Below are 7,266 nucleotides of genomic sequence, written 5' to 3' on the forward strand. Positions count from 1 at the left end.
GCATGTGCCCATAGTATCTATACAGGTCGAATTCTTTCCAGAATCATAGCCCATTAAACTACGTAACAATGATGTCATTTATTCGTATGGGTTAGTACCCCCTCTATTGTCTGAACCCTGTCACAAGCCATAATTTATCAGTATGGCAATATTAAGCCCCCTTGTTATAATCAGCTCTGCACAGTCTGCAGTTCCATGCAAAGCAAAAAGGGCAGCTCTGTACAATCCACTCCAAATGCTGGGATTAATTATATTTATTAATTATGTTGTAGACTTCATATTGCACTTGCAGATGTTATTAATTACTGCCACTCCCAGTACAATAGCTGTTTCCATAGTTACTATGAGAATTTAAAGAAGGTGTGAAGGGAAGTAAGTTGAGTAGTTGGGTTTGGTTGGTTTGATTTTTTTTTTTCTAAAAGGAGGACAAAGGCAATCTGACTATATATATATAAAAATATATATATATATAAATATATATATAAAATATATATATACCAATATATATAAATATATAAAAATCCCCAAGCCCAAAGCAGTGCAAGATAAACAAAAAGTAATGACACAGAGGAATGTGAATGTTTTCAGAAGGTACCAAGGAACTTAAATAATCAATTACTTAAGTTAACAATCTGCTCTCACTTGATCCTTTTAAGTTTAATCCTAGTTTGCACTTTTTGGTATAGTCTAGATAGCCCAGTGAAGTCAGAGGGCATGCAGTGCAAATAAACGTGGAGCCATGTCTGTCTCCAGCATCACAGATTTACGAGATACAAACACACTACCAGCAGCGCTGGTTTAGAACTAAAATGTTTAAAATCATAGATTGCTATTACTTGAAAGAATGAAGACTTAATCATAAATTTAATATCTTATGTGAATTGTAAATTAACCACGTGACTGTGTCTTCTCAAATTGAAATACAGCTTTTTACATCCACTGCCCAGCACATTTGCAAGAACAAGAGCAAGGTTTATCAGCTAACACACCAAGTACCTGTTATTATCGTTGAGTCACGTCAAAATTCTGTCTTCAGACAACATTTGCTCTTGGTTAAGAGTTATTCTGAAATGTCTAAGTAGAATGTCCTGGTAAAGGGACATACGAATAGTTTAATAGTTACTCTCCTCTCATATCAGAAAATAAAGTGAAAATAAAAGCAATTACTGAAAAATTACAGATTATTGCAACTTGAAACTACTGGGGGAAAAGAGGTGAGAATTATTTTGATATTTCAAAATGATACATTGAAATAACAGAAATATTTCCTTTTCAAAAGACTTTTCAGATACTTCTTTACATTTATAGCTGATGATTCTTAAAAATAATTAAAAGAGAAAACAGAGAAAGGGTTATTGGCAAAATCCATATTTTCTTAAAAAAAAACCCCACCCTTCACTTTGGGAAAATACTAGCACTGTTTCTCTGTAAGTAAATGTGGTGATCATTTCTCATACTCTAACTCTTAAAATGTCATATGAAAATTATAACAATCTGAGCTGTATTTCCATCAATGGCTGTGATAGGAAATGTGCCTTTGGGTGTCCAGTCCTCCCTCTCTTGAGGACAGAAAACCTTTCCCCCACTTTGAAATGCAAATGACTGACTCCAGGAGTACCACAAGAATTTTACCCTTTTTATTACCAAGGGAAGCCCATTGCCAAGTCCCACACACACCCGTCTGCGCTCTCGGGGTGAAATATGACCTTTTGAAGCAGATAAGCATTTGTCCTGTGCACTGCTGAAATCCTGGTTTCAGACTTTAAGTAGGTCAGAAGTGGTGCCCAGTTTGGGACTAATCATCTTCAGAAAGGTACCTAGCACCTCAACGGCTTGTGTGTATTAATAGTCCAGTATTTGAAATTGTCATCAAAACATCTACCTAACGCACATGGTAAGTAACAATAATCCAGGGCATAATAAAATAATTAAATAAATATAAAATTAGAATCCGTAGAAAAGAAAAGAGCTCTTAATGTTTAAGATGATAAATCTGGACTGCGAGTTTTCCTTTTATAACACAGACCAACATTTTCCCAGTGAGCTGGGAAATTCCTGTAGGACCTAAGCACGTTCTGCCTCCCACGCGACGCTTTGCAGCAGAAATCCTCTTTGAGGAGAAAAAGTTCCTCTCCACAAGAGGCTACTGCTATTTTCTTATCTGGCACCATGAACTGGGTGCCCACGCGCACTACCCTTGAGGCCAGCTGAACCACATCTTGCATGATGTCCTACAGAGAAGTCACCTTGCCACCTCCCGAGAGATTGCCTGAGACCAGACTGAGGCACCTGCTAAGAAAAAGCAGCAGCAGCAGTAGATGGGACCACTGTTCATTATTCCCTGGCAATAGAGTTCCTTTGTTTCTTTTTGACCTTGGAAACTTCTTCTGCCCTTGTCTAGCCTTTTCTTCTGGCCAGTCTCCCGAGGCCTGCTTTCTAGGCATAAAAAGAGATGAGAGACAGATCGTTTTTGAAAACATGAAAAGTCTCGGGAAAACATTGAGAGGAGGACATAACCTTGAGAGTACATGGGTAAAGGAGGCAGAAAACCTAATGCAGGGTCAGAAAAATGAAAGGAAAAGGATTAATTAAATTGTACTAAAAGAGTTTTGAAGATGAAAAAGGAATATAAGTGCTAAGTATTTTTCTTTGTAACAGAAGCTCTGCTGAAAATCAGCGGGGAAAGCGTGGCTTTTATTTGAGTGGCAATTTGCATATTAATATTGTGATAGCATTATGCAATAGTATATAAGACAGATTGGGTAAATAAAGGCTGTGACCAAACATTTCAGCTTTTCCCCCACGTCTATTCAAAATAAAGCTGGCAGAATGTCACACTGTAGGCATGTCCTTGATTTGTTTCCAGTAGAACATTAATTGATGTGTTCCCTTGTTTTGATATGTGATTTACAAGCTCTATAACTCAAAGGGTGATTACAGCCAGGCTAGCAATCTGGATGCCAAGCCTCATTTCAGTGAACTGTCCTGGATATTTCACTCTAGAAATCATGGCTTTCTAAATGTGTGGGAGACAATATTAAGCAGTGGCAATCAACAGTACAGTTTTCTGTTGGTGTAGCGGGAGGGAGTATTTTGAAATAGCTAGTGCATCTGCTTGGTAGCTATTTTTTTCTCAAACTGGAAAAATCTCCAATGTTTCAAATAAAATACCCACAAAATACCCAGAAATGTAGAAGTCTTCACAAAGAACATTCTGTATTTTTTCCCCTAGTACTTAAAAAATTGCTGTGCAAAACTCTTGGTAACCCAGAAATTTTTGAATTATAGTTTCATTCCAATACGATCTACAGCGGCTCAACGGTGACCCCTAAATACCAAGGCTATAATGGGAATGGTGAAAAATTCAAGCCCATTATTGTACTACCCTGTGTTACTATAATACCATCTATCCATTTCATGTTTCATCTAGTTTTCTAATATTATTTCAGTTGGTGAAAGATGCTTAACAGGAAAAAAATTTAGAAGCACTTTCTCACTTTCTTAACAATTCTGTTGTTAAAGGAGTTGTAGAGAGTTTGTGCGTCAAAGAGAAAGTAAAGTGATTGTAAGTTTATTCGATTGAAGGCTATTTCCAGTACAGCAGCTTTACAGGTTAGTATCCCTTTGTTATAGATCATTTCAGCTTACACATCAAAATCAGCTAGAAGATGGTATTAGTATTGCAGAGCAAAGTACTAGAAGTTGGGTAGGGCACATTACTATAACTTTGCAGAGTGAAAAGTGGCACATGTTGGCCACAAAACTGTGGAAGCAACCAGCAGCATTAATTTGTTGATAGAAAAATATTTAAAAATAATATATTTAAAACACAAATGCTAGTTCATTATTTCATACATGGAGTGTTCTGTCTGAAAACCATGGGTATTAAGATTTTGCTTTATCCAGCTTTTAGGGGAGCACCATTGCCCTCTTTTTACCAGTGGGATATGTTGTCATTTCACTGGGATCTTGAGCCAGTACATCTATTCAGCATCATCTCAGGATTTGTTGCAGAGTTACTGTTTATGGAGACACTGCTTTACCAATGCCTATGCACAGGAGAGAGGCCAAGTCTATTACTTTTTATACAAACTCATCTATTTCGTTCCTCATCATAGTACTTGACTGATTTTTCAATAGAGCATTTAATGAAGTGAAGAATACTTGTTCTTTTTGTATATACTTTGTTCTTTTCTTTCTCATCTGCTGTTTTATCCATATAATTTTACACTAGAAAGCCAAGCACACCTTACTCTGTGGTCAGAAGGTGAGGAGAATGGCCCAGCCTCAGGCTTTTCAGTCATACAGGCAACATGAAATTTTGATGTGGAAGCAAAGTGGCTTCTTAGCAGATGAAGGAGCTTATGAGAGTTTAAATAAGGAAAAATAAACAGAAAGTAACAGTGTAGTTTTGATGTGGCAAGAAGAGTGGGATAATTCAAGAGAGGTCAAGTTTGGGAGACAGGGCTGATAGGAAGAAAGTGGACTTTGAAGAAGTTTGGGGAGGAGAAATGAGCTGAAGAATTTGCGGGGGGAGATAGGAGGTTGTCTCTTTTCCTGATACTTCTAGTAAGCATATCGCTATGTCTAAAAGATGAAGTTGCTGCCCTTGACCTTCATTCCAGACATCTAACTGGTCTTTAGATATCTTTGAACTATACCATGTGTGGAATGTCCTGGCTATCAGGAATGAAGCCTTTCAATTCACTAAATATTCTGTGGAAATTACAATGTAGAGATGAGACCAGATCTAGAAATACGGTTGCAGCCTTATGTACACTAAGTGCCCAATGATCCACCTTCCCAAACACTAAAGTTTTCTTCTGCTTCTATCTAGCTGAGCAAATGAAGATGCAAGTAATTAAGACCTGGTAATCCTGTGGCTTGGAGCTTCCTGCAACTGGAGATAATTGAATGAATTTCTTGCCGATTCTGCTGTATGAAATGAGAATGCTAGGAGTTAGCAAAACATGCTCAGAAAATACTGTGTTCCTGAGGTCAAAAAGTTTTAGAATAAAATAAGCATTGCCAAAAATCAAACTGAAATTAAAACAAGAACCAGAAGTTTCACTGCTTTCACAAAGGAGAGAAGCAGAGGCATTATGCAGTGAGGTTAAGGAAAAAGATGACATAGCTATGGCTGTGTCATAGCTATGACATAGCCTTTAAAACAAACAAAAAAATATTTTCTTTCATGTTTCTGACCTTGGTTTTATAAAATGCTTCAGAAGAGATTTTGAAGGTAATTAAAGACATACATAAAAAAAAATGTGGTAAAATAAAACATGGGTTTATCAAAGACTTACTTGATCGTGCTGGATTAAGCTGATATTTTCCTTTGATTTTCTAGACAAGGGAAATGAAATGCATCTAATCTACCTGGACTTTTACAAAGCATCTGATACAATTCCACAAGGAAAATTATTAGCTAAATAGTGAAGTCAGGGATTAGTACAAGAATTTTGAAAAGGGTAAAGCATAGACTTAAAAGAGAAAAAGTGAAATGTTGAGGTAAAATGTTGGTTAGACAATTATCTTAAATATTAAATTAGAGACTTATTCCATCTAATATTTTCATTAGTAATCTTGGCTCATGATATGCAATTGCTCTGTTAAAATTTAATGATGACACAAAGAAATTACCAATATGGGGGAAGGTCAAACATCATACAGGATGAAAAAGATGAATGATGATGGCAGTAAGAGAGTTAGAAGAAAATCATGACTTTAGGGACTAATATGAAAAAAATGTTTGCTAGACATATTAGCTGATTACAGGATGACTATGATCCAATAATGTTATGTAGATGCAAAATAACAAAATATAATCTTGTAATCTGGTTCTGTTCCTCTGTATTGTTTTTATAAGGCACTTGAATTTGGGCTGAGTGTGAAAAACTAGGAGTTTGAACGCCATTTCTTACCTTCCCATGCAGATATAGCCTGTGAGACCCCATCCTGACTGCAGAATACACTTCTGGCCAACCATGTTAAGCAAATAAATTCTAACTGGAGCAAGGGCTAAGAAGGGATCCTGGGACTAAATGTGCTTTGCTCTTACAAGCTGGGGGCAGATAAAGAGTATGACCACCCTCTAAAAATGTAAGAGCAGACAGAAAAGAGAAAACAAATTTTAGCTAATGAATAATGCTGGCACAAGGACAAATGGGCACAAATTAGTCATAGATAGATGTGAAGAGGAAAATCAAGACCATTGGAGCAGTGAGAGTCTATGAGGGCAACAAGAGAAGGTGTGTTTCCAGCTCCTGAAACAGAAGCAGCACTGCAATTGCCCCTTTGCCCAGACCAGTTTCTCACTTCATTTTTATTTCCACAGTGAGTACATATTTCCCTTAACATGAACACCACCATCCTTCACTAATAGATTACTTTGCTAAGCTTCTCCAGAAAGTAGAAATTAAGTGTAATTTCTCTTTTAACAGAGTTCACATTTGCTGTTAACTGCCTACCTGCCAGTTTTTGTGTTTATGCTCTTTTTCACTGTGCTACTTCACCTCTTGGTGTTTTACTCTGCTTCCTCATATGCCTTTCTCCTTTTTCTGTATTATATTGTTAGGTTTCTTGATCTCATTAATTGTCTTTTTTTTATTTTTTTCTTTTCTTTTTTCTTTTCTTCTTTTTTCTTTTTTTCCTTTTCCTTTTTTCTTTTCTTTTCTTTTTCTTTTTTTTCTTTTTTCTTTTTTCTTTTTTTCTTCTTTTTTAGCAAAGCTTTGCACCAAAGCAGATCAAATATCATTTCTTGCTCAATGCTGTAAAAAGCAACTCTGTTGCAGGATTCTCTGTCATCATCATATGACAGCTTTAAAATTTACGAAGATAGGACTGGAACAAACAGGCAGAACACATATTACTTCTTGGACTGATACAAGCATAAATTGTTTTGATTTCTTTTTCTCTATTATCCTTATTATCTAATTGTATCAGTGATTCACCATTCAATTTAATTGCCCACAAAATGCTCTGAGACCTCTCTGCTTTATGTTTAAGTATGTCAGCCCATATGCAGCCAACAAAACCCAGAAGTCTTCTGCCTCCCCTTAGATCAAACACAGAGCAACCAAACTCTCATTTACTCTCAATATTTTCTGATACTTGCTTAAAAACAGACAGATAAAGCTTTTGTCCACCACCTTCTCAAACAGATACATTTTTCAGGAGTGGAGAAAAGCTGAGGAAATATGGGTACTTTTTTTTTTTTACCGACTCCTGACAGGACAAAATGCTCTCCAGCATTAGTTGTTTAGC

This window comes from Platalea leucorodia (genome assembly GCF_965183815.1).
Source record: "Platalea leucorodia genome assembly, chromosome: 4".
Lineage (NCBI taxonomy): Eukaryota > Metazoa > Chordata > Aves > Pelecaniformes > Threskiornithidae > Platalea > Platalea leucorodia.